At 44.7% G+C, this 13,883-nt stretch overlaps 1 protein-coding gene across 2 annotated transcripts in view; it reads right to left on the reverse strand.

Annotated features, from left to right (window-relative positions):
• FOXN3 (forkhead box N3) overlaps window positions 1–13,399 on the reverse strand; it is a 301,639-nt gene extending 288,240 nt beyond the window's left edge. The window contains exon 1 of one of the 2 annotated variants that reach the window (XM_089661849.1): window positions 13,206–13,399. The gene's annotated coding sequence lies outside the window, so the exon portion shown is untranslated. The remainder of the gene's footprint in view (window positions 1–13,205) is intronic. The other variant, XM_089661854.1, reaches the window with a different exon arrangement.
• Window positions 13,400–13,883: the final 484 nt, after the last annotated feature.

Raw genomic sequence — 13,883 nt, forward strand, 5'->3', positions numbered from 1 at the left:
ACATGACGGAAGGGATAACTGCCACGCAGCAGTAAGTGTTTACCCCCATATGGCTGCCTTTGCAGCTTAAAGGAAATGGCAGTTGGGAGGGGGCAGTAAAAACACAGCTTGTCCAGGGGCGGACTGACAACTCATGGGGCCCCCAGGCAATGGGGGATCATGGAGCCCCTGTGTCCTTGCCCAAACTCAAAAAAACCTATGAAAAAGGTACCAGGGGCATCTCATGGGGCCCCCTTCTGACCCCAGGTTCTTAGGCAGTGAACATGTTTCCAAATGGTCAGTCTACCCCTGGGCGTGTCCTTTTTTTTTTACCACCCCCAAACCACAAGTGTAAACTAGGTCTAACCGTCGTACCTTTAACCCCTTGGCGCCGGTGCCTCCTGGCTCTTTAAGGGTTTCAGGAGCCAGGAGGCGGGGCAGGGTTTTAGGGTCATGTGACCGCCGTGATTCACCGTCACAGAGGTCACATGATCGGGGAAGGTCCTGATCGAAAGAGGAGATCGGGACCTTATTGTGAGTACCGGACATGTATGCTGGGAGCACACAGGGCACGCGCTCTCAGCACGTTTTCTTAATTGCAGGCAAATGTGCGGCCGCTCAGCGTCAAGGCCCAGACGCCGGGAGGGCGCACATTTGCGTGCAGCCGGCGCCAAGAGGTTAAGGGCTCTCTTACGCGTTCTGCAAGGGCATAATAAAATCACTTGTTCTCTACGTGCCCTGTTCACATTGTTCACATCACAACACTAGTATCACGTGCAGATTTTTTTTCTGCGCAGGAATCTGCAGCGTGTGTAAAACTCCTTGGAGTGCGCATGAAAACGGATGTAAACGCATGTCTCTGCAAGTGAAATCTGCCCGTCAGTTTCCATCAGTTTTTCTGCACGTGTGGTGTGAACGAGGCCTAATCCAAGTTCACACCTAATCATTTTCCGCAGCATTTTGCAGAAACGCAGTGCAGTCCATTTAACATGATTTCCTATGGGACATGTTTACATATATGCATTTTCACCCTGTGCAGTTTTTGAACGCAAAAAGTTGCTTTTTTGGTTCTATAGACTTCAATGGAAACGCTGCAGAAAAGCATGTAGTGCATTTTTGCTGCCTTTTAAATCTGCCTAGCAACAAGAAATGTTTTGTTTTTTTTAAAAGCGAATGCGTAAAAAACGCAATGCAATACGCACTGCAGGAACGGATCAAACGCAAACTGCATAGGTGTGAACCTAGCCTTAGGGCTTAAAATGATTGTCAATGCTGCAGAAAAGTATGTAGTGTGTTTTTGCTGATATTTAAATCTCCCTAGCAACAAGAAATTTTGTTTTTTTTAAAAAGCAAGTGCAAAAAACGCAACGCAAAACCTACTGCAGGAACGGATCGAGCGCAAACTACATAGCTGTGAACCTAGCCTTAGGGCTTAAAATGATTGTCAACCCTTACATACTGTATACCCAGTGAAATGAATGGGCTCAGGTGATACACAGAAATTAAACAAATCCTCCTACATAAGTTGTACCTGTTTATCTGCAGTCTTCTCCACAGAATTTATAAAGCTTGTCTGAGCGGTCAGAAAAAAAAGGGGGCGGAGAGCTGAAGGTATACTCTTCAGAGCTCAATAATAGCCGATTTGAGGGAAGAGACACCCCCCCCCTTCACACAGCACTCAGGAACAGAGCTGAGGCTGTCAATCACAGGCTGTGTGCTGGAGATTCCTCCCCTGTCACCTTTCTTCTCTTGGTGTCAGGCGAACTTGTAAGAAGTGACTCATGCAGATAGCAGAGGAACAAGGCAGCAGACAGAATAACACAGTGCTCTGGATTGAGACAAGCACACATTAAAGAGGGATATGCTTTGTTCATATTTCATCTCTGAGGTTTACAACCACTTTAATTCCAGCTAAAATACATAGTTAGGAGTTGTGTTACCTGCTAAAGGATTTGTATTTTTGTCCATCCAGTTCTGAGTTTTACACAACTCTGCCGCATGGCACAGCCCTGTCTGGCAAGACAGAAGACCAGATTTTTTCTCTGCTGCAGTGAAGTTACGATTGCAGATCCAATCCTATCCCTCCCCCAGCCTGTGGCAAAAAGACATATCCATGAGGACTTCAACACTTATGAATGCCAAGAAGCTGAGGGACAAGCTATGGTCAGGCAGCTCATGTGAAACAAGTCTCCACTTCAGTGGGAACTGAGAATGCAACTCCAAAGCCAAAGACATACACCACCGGTGTCCAAGCAAAATGGTAAAAGAGTTCAAACCAGGGGCGGACTGACCATTTGGAAACTCGGGCACTGCCCGAGGGCCGGGGGTCAGTAGGGGGCCCCATGAGATGCCCCCATAGGCTTTTTTGAGTTAGGGCAAGGAAACAGGGGCCCCATGATCCCCTATTGCCCGGGGGCCCCATGAGTTGTCAGTCTGCCCCTGGTCCAAACCTTTTACATTGTTCTTAAATGAGCATCTAAAACATCCACCGTGTTTCGGGGCTAACCACCCTTCATCAGGGCTCCAAAATACAGTAAATACAAAATACAAGGTGGAAGGGTATATACTGGTTTGCACATAAAATGTCATCAAGTAGGGTGAACCATGTCTGTCTTTTGTTGATTCAAGGATAATGCCCAAAAGGTTTGGCTATCACCCAATAAAAGTCACCCAAAGTCACCGGCTAGGACTACTCTATACACATAAGCGAGTCTTAGTTTAGACATAGTTCAGAAGATGAGGTCTGTTTCCTCTGATGTCACCTCCCGGTATCTGAGGATGATAACATCCAAGAGATAAACCAGCATGTTCCAGTTGTTCATTACCAAACCACCTGAATCTACCACACATGGCCACCATAGGGCCTACACTAGTTCACTCTCAGGTTCAGGTCAGGTCTTCCATAAATCTAACAGCATCAGAAATGCTTTGGCCCTAAAACAGTTTTTTTTTGTAGGTTTGGGGCTTAAATGTTATAATTTTTGGCCTAGTCATCAACTGCTTGATACTAAAGCTAGCATGTTATCAGTCTAATTTTACTGTGTACTACACACATTCATCGGGTGGAAATAATAAACACTGGCACCCTTGGAGCACCCAATGACCAAGATTCAACCACGATTTGCAAAATTGGTATAGATATAGGCACCTGGCAATTGGCACACTGGCACCTTTGGAACACCCAGTGCCATCATGATTACACCATGATTTTTAGATTTGGGCCAGACATCATTTGTTGGATCCACTCGTGATGGGGCCAGACATCATTTGTTGGATCCACTCGTGATGGGGCCAGACATCATTTGTTGGATCCACTCGTGATGGGGCCAGACATCATTTGTTGGATCCACTCGTGATGGGGCCAGACATCATTTGTTGGATCCACTCGTGATGGGGCCAGACATCATTTGTTGGATCCACTCGTGATGGGCCAGACATCATTTGTTGGATTCACTTGTTACATAGTTAGTCTGGCTGAAAAAAGACAAAAGTCCATCCAGGTCAACCAAAAAAGAAAAAAAAAAAAGTTATAATCCTACATGCACAGTTGATCCAGAGGAAGGCAAAAAAACAGCAAAACATGATCCAATTTGCTCCTGCAGGGGAAAAACTTCCTTCCTGATCCCCCGAGAGGCAATCAGATATTCCCTGGATCAACTTTACCTATAAATGTTAGTATCCAGTTATATCTTCCTGAAAATGAAGTATTAGTCCATCCGCTTGCACCAACGTTCTGAAGAAGCAGGGATCATAGCTTGGGGGTGGTGCCCAGGCGCTATGGGCGTTGCACATGTATATTCTGCAGTATGCAATTATATGACTAACCACACCTTTCCCACACCCATTGGGACCTTATAAACTCCCCCTCCTGGGCCCAATTCTCTTGTTGTTTCTCTGTGATTTCTCTAGATGCTGCATCCTTTGGCCAGTTGGGTCTGCAAAATTCACCATTGCAGCAAAATGCATTGTCAAAAGAGAAGGTGAAGTTGTTGTTTTTTTTTTTAGGATATTTAGGAGTTCAAAATGATCTAAGGCTACGTTCAAAGCTATGCATGTCAGAAACATGCACAAAAATGCACGCATTCCCAACCAGGGGCGAACTGACCATTTGGAAACTCGGGCACTGCCCGAGGGCCCGGGGTCAGTAGGGGGACCCATGAGATGCCCCTGGTACCTTTTTCATAGGTTTTTTTTAGTTTGGGCAAGGACACAGGGGCCCCATGATCCCCTATTGCCCGGGGGCCCCATGAGTTGTCAGTCCGCCCCTGTTCCCGACAAAGAAACACACTGCCCTTTAGCAGAAACACATTGGTGCCATTACTTGTAATTTCGTGGAAGATAAAATTGGTAATTTTGCTGTCAAATTAATTTTGCAAATTGATGAATTAATCACCCCTAACATACAACAAATCCTCAGACTTTTTTTTAAAGAACTATTTCACAAACAAGAAAATCCACAAAAAGCAAAAACAAGCAGCTTTCAATTAAAAGGCAACTATCAATCCAACGTTGTCCCCTGCAGAAGGGCATCTCCTCCTGCAGATGACCTTCTGCCTCCAGGGTAAGTGACCTCCACTGCCAGTCAACCTACTTTAGGTGAGCCCAGGCTGTCATGGGCCTACCCCCTGGAGATGCATAATCACAGTGGTAGTTCAAAAACGCATGGCCCCAACAAATGAAGAATGGCCCATTACAAGTGTATCTGACAAATTATGGGTGGCCCATTATAAATGGATCCAACAAATGGTGGATGGCTCTATCATAAATGAATCCAACAAATGATGGATGGCTCCGTCAGAGATTGATCCAACAAATGGCAGACAGCCTATTGCAAGCAAATCCAACAAATGACAGCTGGCCCCATCACAAGTGGATCCAACAAATGACAGCTGGCCCCATCACAATATGATCCAACAAATGATAGAAGGCCCATTACAAGCAAATCCAGAAAATGACAGCTGGCTCCATCACAACTTAATCCAACAAAGGATAAATGGCTCCATCACAAATTGATCCGACAAATGACAGCTAGCCCCATCACAAGTGAATCCAAGAAATGATGGATGACCCCATCACAAGTCGCCTGGAGGAAAAGAAATTTAATCTCCAAATATGGAAAGGTTTCTTCCCAGTAAGAGTTGGGAAAATGTGGAATAGGCTCACTCAAGAGTCGTTTCTGGCCAGCTCAGTGGATTGCTTTAAAAAAGTTCTGGATTCTTTCTTGGATACACAGAATATAACATTTATAGGGAAAGCTGATCAATGGAATATCCTATTTCCTCTCGGAGGATCAGGAAGGAATTTTTTCCTTGCAGGAGCAAATTGGATCATGCTTTGCTGGGTTTATTGCCTTCCTCTGGATGAACTGTGGGTGTAGGATTATAACTTTTTTTTTTTTTTAACGGTTGAACTAGATGGACTTTTTTCATCCAGACTAACTATGTAACTATGTAACAAGTGGATCCAACAAATGATGGCTGGCTGCATCACGAGTGGATCCAACAAATGATGGCTGGCCCCATTGCAAGTGGATCCAACAAATGATGGCTGGCCCCATCGCGAGTAGATCCAACAAATGATGCTGGCTCCATCACGATGGATCAAACAAAACGATAGATGATCCCATCACAAATGGATCAAACAAAACGATAGATGATCCCATCACAAATGGATCAAACAAAACGATAGATGATCCCAGCACAAATGGATCAAACAAAACGATAGATGATCCCATCACAAATGGATCAAACAAAACGGTAGATGATCCCATCACAAATGGATCAAACAAAACGGTAGATGATCCCATCACAAATGGATCCAACAAGCGATGGATGACCCCATCACAAATGGATCCAACAAAATGATGGATGACCCCATCACAAATGGATCCAACAAATGATGGATGGCACCAAAACAAGTAGATCCAATAAATGATGGATGGCTTCATCACAAATTGATCCAACAAATGACATCACAAGTGGATCCAATTAGCAGAGAGTGTCACCAGCACACCTAAATGCTCATCCAGAGCAAAGTATGAGAAAGTTTTCAATAAATTTGTTCTTGCCCTGGGGCCCCTTAGTGACTAAGTTCGCCATTGGCTCTGAATGTCCATTTAGGTGTGTTGGTGACACCTTTAGCTGACTGGGTGATGTACACTCACCAGTCACTTTATTAGGTATACCTAGCAAGTACTGGCTTGGACTCTCTTTTTGCCTTTGGAACTGGTTTATTCTTCGTGGCATAGATTCAACAAGGTGTTGGAAACATTCCTCAGAGATTTTGGTCCATATTGACATGAGTTACTCTACACAACTTCCACTCACTGGATATTTTCTCTTTTTTGAACCATTCTCCGTAAACCCTAGAGATGGTTGTGCATGAAAATCCCAGTAGATCAGCAGTTCCCAATACTCAGACCAGCCAGTCTGGCACCAACAACCATGCCACGTTCAAAGTCACATAAATCCCCTTTCGTCTCCATTCTAATGTTCAGTTTGAACTTCAGCAAGTCATCTTCACCGCATCTACTGTAGATGCCTAAATACATCGAGTTGCTGCCATGTGATTGGCTGATTAGCAATTTGTTTTACCAAGCAATTGAACAGGTGGACCTAATAAAGAAGCTGGTGATTATATGTTTATTTAGTTATTTACTTTTCCCCCATCATGAACAAGGGCAGGTCTCCATTCCTCTTTCATCAATCCCTTCCTGTATAGAGATTGTAGGATCTTTTGTTCACGGCTCCCCTATCTACTTCCCATGTATTTGTGTCTTACTGTCCATATGGCTTCAGCTTTCCCAGTGATACAGATAATAATGTATCAATTAACAATTATAGTAATAGTGTTTCAGTGTGTTTGGGGACATATTAAAAATAATTGCACACATTCCCTTGACCATCAGGGCACAAAAGGAAAAAAAATGTACCTATTGATGGTTTGCACAAAATATAAAAAAATAAAATAAAATAAAAAAAAAAAAAAGCAAATACTCAGTGGATCGCAGTGACTCATGTTTGCGCCCACTCGTGTTTTAATAAAAGTACCTGTGACTAATTTAGAAGTTCACATAATCCATTTATAGCTCAACTCGAAACATTCTATTCAGCTGATTCTAGGATATTTAGAGCATTTTGGGAAACGTCAGAAGATTCTAAAATTATATCCACTGTGTTAGGAGTCTACTAACGGAATCCGCCAAAGTGTCTGAAAGAAAGACTGTCTGTGTTGTCCACGGCAACAAATCAGATTTTATTTTATAAAGTGCTGACAGCGATGTCCAGAGAACACTGAGCCAGGCACATCAGTCTCTCCAGAGGAGCTTACACTCTAACGTCCCCATCACAGTCACAAACTATTAATAGACATTTATATAGCTCTGGTATACACTGGAGTGCTGTACAGAGAACACCAACCCAATCATATCCATCTCTGCACCATAGGAGCTTACACTCTGTCACATCACAGTCACACACTATTATTATTATACATTTATATAGCTCTGACATATACTGGAGTGCTGTACAGAGAACAACAACCCAATCATATCCACCTCTGCGGCTTAGGAGCTTACACTCTAATGTCACTTCACAATCACACACGATTATTATTATACATTTATATAGCTCTGGTATACACTGGAGTGCTGTACAGAGAACACCAACCCAATCATATCCATCTCTGCACCATAGGAGCTATGATTGGGTCGGTGTTCTCTGTACAGCACTCCAGTATATGCCTGAGCTACATAAATGTCTATTAATAGTTTGTGACGGGTTTGTGATGGGGACGTTAGAGTGTAAGCTCCTATGGTGCAGAGATGGATTACACTTTAATGTCCCATCACAATCACACACTATTATTATTATACATTTATATAGCTCTGACATATACTGGAGTGCTGTATAGAGAACACCAACCCAATCATATCCATCTCTGCACCATAGGAGCTTACACTCTGTTATATCACAATCACACACTATTATTATTATACATTTATATAGATCTGACATATACTGGAGTGCTGTACAGAGAACAACAACCCAATCATATCCATCTCTGCACCATAGGAGCTTACACTCTAATGTCACATCACAATCACACACTATTATTATTATACATTTACAGTGAGGAACAGAAGTATTTGAACACCCTGCGATTTTGCAAGTTCTCCCACTTAGAAATCATGGAGGCGTCTGAAATTCACATTGTAGGTGCATTCCCACTCTGAGAGGCAGAATTTAAAAAACAAAATCAGGAAATCACATTGTATGAATTTTAAAGAATTTATTTGTCAAAATCGCAGGGTGTTCAAATACTTCTGTTCCTCACTGTATATAGCTCTGACATATACCACAGTGCTGTACAGAGGACACCAACCCAATCATATCCATCTCTGCACCTTAGGAGCTATGATTGGGTCGGTGTTCTCTGTACAGCACTTCAGTATATGCCTGAGCTACATAAATGTCTATTAATAGTTTGTGACGGGTTTGTGATGGGGACGTTAGAGTGTAAGCTCCTATGGTGCAGAGATGGATTACACTCTAATGTTATATCACAATCACACACTATTATTATTATACATTTATATTGCTCTGACATATACCGCAGTGCTGTACAGAGGACACCAACCCAATCATATCCATCTCTGCACCATAGGAGCTTACACTCTAATGTCACATCACGGTCACACACTATTATTATTATACATTTATATAGCTCTGACATATACCGCAGTGCTGTACAGATGACACCAACCCAATCATATCCATCTCTGCACTTTAGGAGCTTACACTCTAATGTCACATCACAGTCACACACTATTATTATTATACGTTTATAGCTGTGACATATACCGCAGTGCTGTAAAAAATACTGTGAGCCATTTAGATAGGTCTGGACCAGAGGAGCTCACACTCTAATGTCCCCACCACAGCCACACACTATTATTATACATTTATATAGCTCTTACATGTACCAGAGTGCTGTACAGTGAACACTGAGGCAGCTACACCAGAGGAGCTTACATTTTATGTCCTCTCACGGTCACACACTGTTATTATTATTATACATTTATATAGCTCTGACATATACCATAGTGCTGTACAGAGAATACTGAGCCGGTCACATTGGTCTCTGCACCAGAGGAGCTTACAGTCTAATGTCCCCTCCTCCACAGTCACACACACTGTTATTATACATTATATAGCTCTGACATATACCGCAGTGCTGTACAGAGATCACTGAGCCAGTCACATTGGTCTCCACACCAGAGGAGCTTACACTCTAATGCTCCCGCCATGATCACACACGGTTATTATTTTTACACATTTATATAGCTCTGATATATACCGCAGTGCTGTACAGAAAATACTGAGCAGGTCACATTGGTCTCCGCACCAGAGGAGCTTACACTCTAATGCTCCCGCCATGATCACACACGGTTATTATTTTTACACATTTATATAGCTCTGATATATACCGCAGTGCTGTACAGAAAATACTGAGCCGGTCACATTGGTCTCTGCACCGCAGGAGCTTACACTCCAATGTCCCCACCATGATTACACAAGGTTGTTATTATTATTATACATTTATTTAGCCCCGACATAGAATCAGACTGCTGTACAGCAAAAAAAAAAAATCACATCGGACCCTTCATCAGATGAGCTGACACTCTAATGTCCTCCAACAGTCACATACTATTATTTATTTATTTCAGGTACTTACCGGTATATAGCGCCGTCAATTTACACAGCACTTTACATATATATTGTACATTCACATCAGTCCCTAACCCTCATTACACATTTATATAGCTCTGACATCTACCACAGCGCTGTACAGAAAACACAAAGCCAGTCTCATTGGCCTCCACACCAGAAGAGCTTACACTCTAATTTTCCTACCATAGTATACAATGATATGGCTCTCACATATTCTGTGGTGCAGTACAGAGCTCTGACAGATGTGAGTGTATGTCTTGGCTGTCAGATCCTCTTATCACACGGGGCCAGCAGAACGCACAGTATAGCATCACCAACACGCTAATGTGGTCCTCACCTTCCATCCCGCTGGTTTCATACTGAAGAGGATATCTGATGGCTGCAAAGTCAGCCAAAGTCCATACTCAAGCAGACTACAGGTGGGGAAAGTGTCCCTGACCTTTCTCTGTGGGCAATCCGCCCAAGTGGGGGTACCTTAAGAGAACCGGTCATGACTACCCCAAGGCAAGAATATGCAATCTGAAATTAATATTTGTACCCGCTTATATACGAAAATGTATGGTTGACCCCTTATTAAATTTTACTTACTTTGCCCAAGGATGTCTATGGGGCTAAGAATTCCAGAAGGTGTTAAAATCCACCCTCTATGCATTACATAGGTGGTAGGAGGATAAATGTTAGGGGGGGGTTGGTTCAGGGGCAAACTGACAACTCACGGGGCCCCCAGGCAATAGGGGATCATGGGGCCCGTGTCCTTGCCCACACTCAAAAAAGCCTATAAAAAAGGTACTAGGGGCATTACATGGGGCCCCCTACTGACCCCGGGCCCTTGGGCAGTGCCCGAGTGCTCGAATGGTCAGTCCGCTCCTGGGTTGGTTTGATACTGCTTTAAATTGGCCCTAAGCTCTTGCTTTCAAAACAACAATTCCATTCAGATATATATTCTTAACTCAAAAAAGTTGGCCTTCCTCCAAAACTGCAAAGTTCTTACTTTTGTAGCTGTGACCCGACTTCCTGATAGAGGGTGGCTATGTTCATTCTCCATGGCCCCACTGTATGTAGGAATGTAGCCACCCTGTCTTGGTCCGGCTGTATGTAGGAACATGGCCACCCTGTCTCGGGCCCATTGAATGCAGGAACATAGCCACCCTGTCTCAGTCACACTCTATGTAGGAACATAGCCACTCTGTATCAGTCACAATATATGTAGGAATGTAGCCACCTTCTCTTGGTCCCACTGTATAAAGGGATGTAGCCACCCTCTCTTGGTCCCACTGTATGTAGGGACGTAGCCACCCTGCCTTGGTCCCTCTGTATGTAAGGACGTAGCCACCCTGCCTTGGTCCCTCTGTATGTAAGGACGTAGCCACCCTGCCTTGGTCCCTCTGTATGTAGGGACGAAGCCACCCTGCCTTGGTCCCTCTGTATGTAAGGACGTAGCCACCCTGCCTTGGTCCCTCTGTATGTAGGGACGTAGCCACCCTGCCTTGGTCCCTCTGTATGTAGGGATGTAGCCACCCTGCCTTGGTCCCTCTGTATGTAGGGACGTAGCCACCTTCTCTTGGTCTCACTGTATGTAGGGACATAGCCACCCCGTCTTGGTCCCACTGTATGTAGGAATGTAGCCACCCTGTCTTGGTCCCACTATATGTAGGAATGTAGCCACCCTGTCTTGGTCCCAATGTATATAGGAACGTAGCCACCCTGACTTGGTCCCACTGTATGTGGGAACATCACAACCCTGTTTCGGTCCCATTGAATGCAGGAACGTAGCCACCTTGTCTCGGTTCCACTGTATGTAGGAATGTAGCCATCCTGTCTTGGTCCCACTGTATGTAGGAATGTAGTCACCCTCTCTTGGTCCCACTGTATGTAGGAATGTAGTCACCCTCTCTTGGTCCCACTGTATGTAGGAATGTAGTCGCCCTGTCTTGGTCCCACTGTATGTAGGAATGTAGTCACCCTCTCTTGGTCCCACTGTATGTAGGAACGTAGCCACCCTGTCTTGCTCACTCCCGAGATTGGATTATGGACTATGGGATTTGTAGTGTGCATTAAGCAGTTCACATGACCACAACTAATGTGCACTGCTCGTTCCAAACAAATGGAAGTGAGGGGGAAAAGGAGAGCTTTGGGAGCTCACAGAGGACATTACAAGGACACAGAAAAACACAGTAAGAAACAATTTCATGAAAAATAGATTACAGAGCCATTAAGTAGTGGATGTGTATGGATTATTTTTAGAGAACAAGGATATCGCTTAGGGTCACTTTAAGTCCTCATCCACCTCATCTCTATAAGTTCTGTGGAGTAATAGTCTGCAGCATTCCTCTCAGATAGGATCCTTTTGAGGTCGGTCCCTAGACACCTCCGCTGCAGGCTCTCCCCACTTCCAGGATGATGCGTATTGATCAATAGATTAGCTATCTCACGTTGACCCAAACAGCCCTTGCAAAAAAAAAAAAAAAAAAGAACTGCGCCTCCAGCTCATTAAAGCCGTACCGCGTCCCTCACAGCGGTCATCATCGCACGCCTCGCCGTCAGCTGCCACAGCAGCAGATTTTGTACGCGGAGAGTACAGGAAAATCTGGTTCGTCTTCCGCTTTTGTTGGTTCATTTATGTCTTTTCGCAGGGAGTTTTGTCGGCAAGCGCCCTCGTCAGGGAAAAGGAACTGGTAACGCGAGGTTAAGCGTCACCCGTCCAAAAAAAAAAAATTCCCGTCTGTTTGGGAGAGAAGCCTTCACCGCATGTCGGGCTTTCAGAACGATTGTCAACAGGAAGCAGACATGCTTCTGACATATATGAACGCATCCTGGGGGCCATCTTGATTCCACTAAAAAAAAAACTTCTTCCCTCTCCTTATCCATGTTATCGGTAGGAGAACCACAACTCCCAGCATGCCCTGCCGACCAGAGGGATCCTTCCAAAACTCCGTAAACAGATGTTGGACTAAATTGAGTCGGCGTGTTTACAGCGAGCCGCAGATCGATGATTCATATAGCACCATCATCTGCAGTGGCGCTGTACAAAAACAAACGCTTGCCAAATAGGTTTCATAAGAACAGGGGGTGGGGGCCACAGGATGGGGCTTACGGTGTAATAAGTACTCAGCAACATTTTTTTTGGGGGGGGGGCGGACACATCCAAAAATGGGACCCTGGGGGTCTCCGGCTACTGACGTACAAGACCTTGGGGCGCTGCCTTAAGGGTAGAGTACGACGGAGATATATACAGCCCCAGAGATACATTTCCTAGAGAGGAAGCCAAGGACTGATACAATGTAGCCCATTCTGATGACATAGTGATCCAATGTAGCCTGAAAGTGATACAATGTAACGCTGCAATGGGGGTGCGAGCCAACCAAGGTGATCCAATGGTATCGTTGTGTTTGTGAGAGTGATACAATGTATTAGTAAACGATACAACGTAACACTTCGTCTAGAAAGTGACACCATGGGAGGTTCCGTTCCCATACACAAAGCCACGTCACCCACCTTGTAATCGTCAATGTCTGGAGAGTCCTGTCCGCCTGGGCCGCCTCTGGGCAGGTTGGGGTTATATCCGCACACTTGTGGCATCCATCCTGGCGCTGTTTATTGGGAATGATTTGGGGAGACACAGTGCAGCCATAACCAGCCTGTACTAAGAGGGAGAGAGCTTCATGAGTGCTGCCTGCAAGCTGGCCATCCTCCTGGGTCCTACTGCTCGTCCGCCCTGCTCTGCTACCATGTGCTAACAAGCCTGGCCTGCAATCATCGGTCATGTAGGCTTTGTGCAGACGGACGCGTTTCTGCCGTTCCCCGACTACCGTTGTCCATTAGCGCCCGACGGGACAAGGTCATCCGGCGCCCAGGGCGAATATCTACAACTGTGCCCCCCCAAGATGTAAAAGAGTATTATGTGTCAGCAAAAAATCACTCCTACCCCCCCCCCCAAGATGTATGAGTATTATGTGTCAGCAAAAATTCACTCCTACCCCCCCCCCCAAGATGTATGAGTATTATGTGTCAGCAAAAATTCACTTTTACCCTCCCCCCCAAGATGTATGAGTATTATGTGTCAGCAGAAATTCACTCCTACCCCCCCCCCCCCAAGATGTATGAGTATTATGTGTCAGCAAAAATTCACTTTTACCCTCCCCCCCAAGATGTATGAGTATCATGTGTCAGCAA

The sequence above is a fragment of the Staurois parvus genome, unplaced genomic scaffold, assembly GCF_062004578.1.
Source record: "Staurois parvus isolate SC_StPar_1 unplaced genomic scaffold, SC_StPar_1.0 ptg001398l, whole genome shotgun sequence".
In the NCBI taxonomy this organism is placed as follows: Eukaryota; Metazoa; Chordata; class Amphibia; order Anura; family Ranidae; genus Staurois; species Staurois parvus.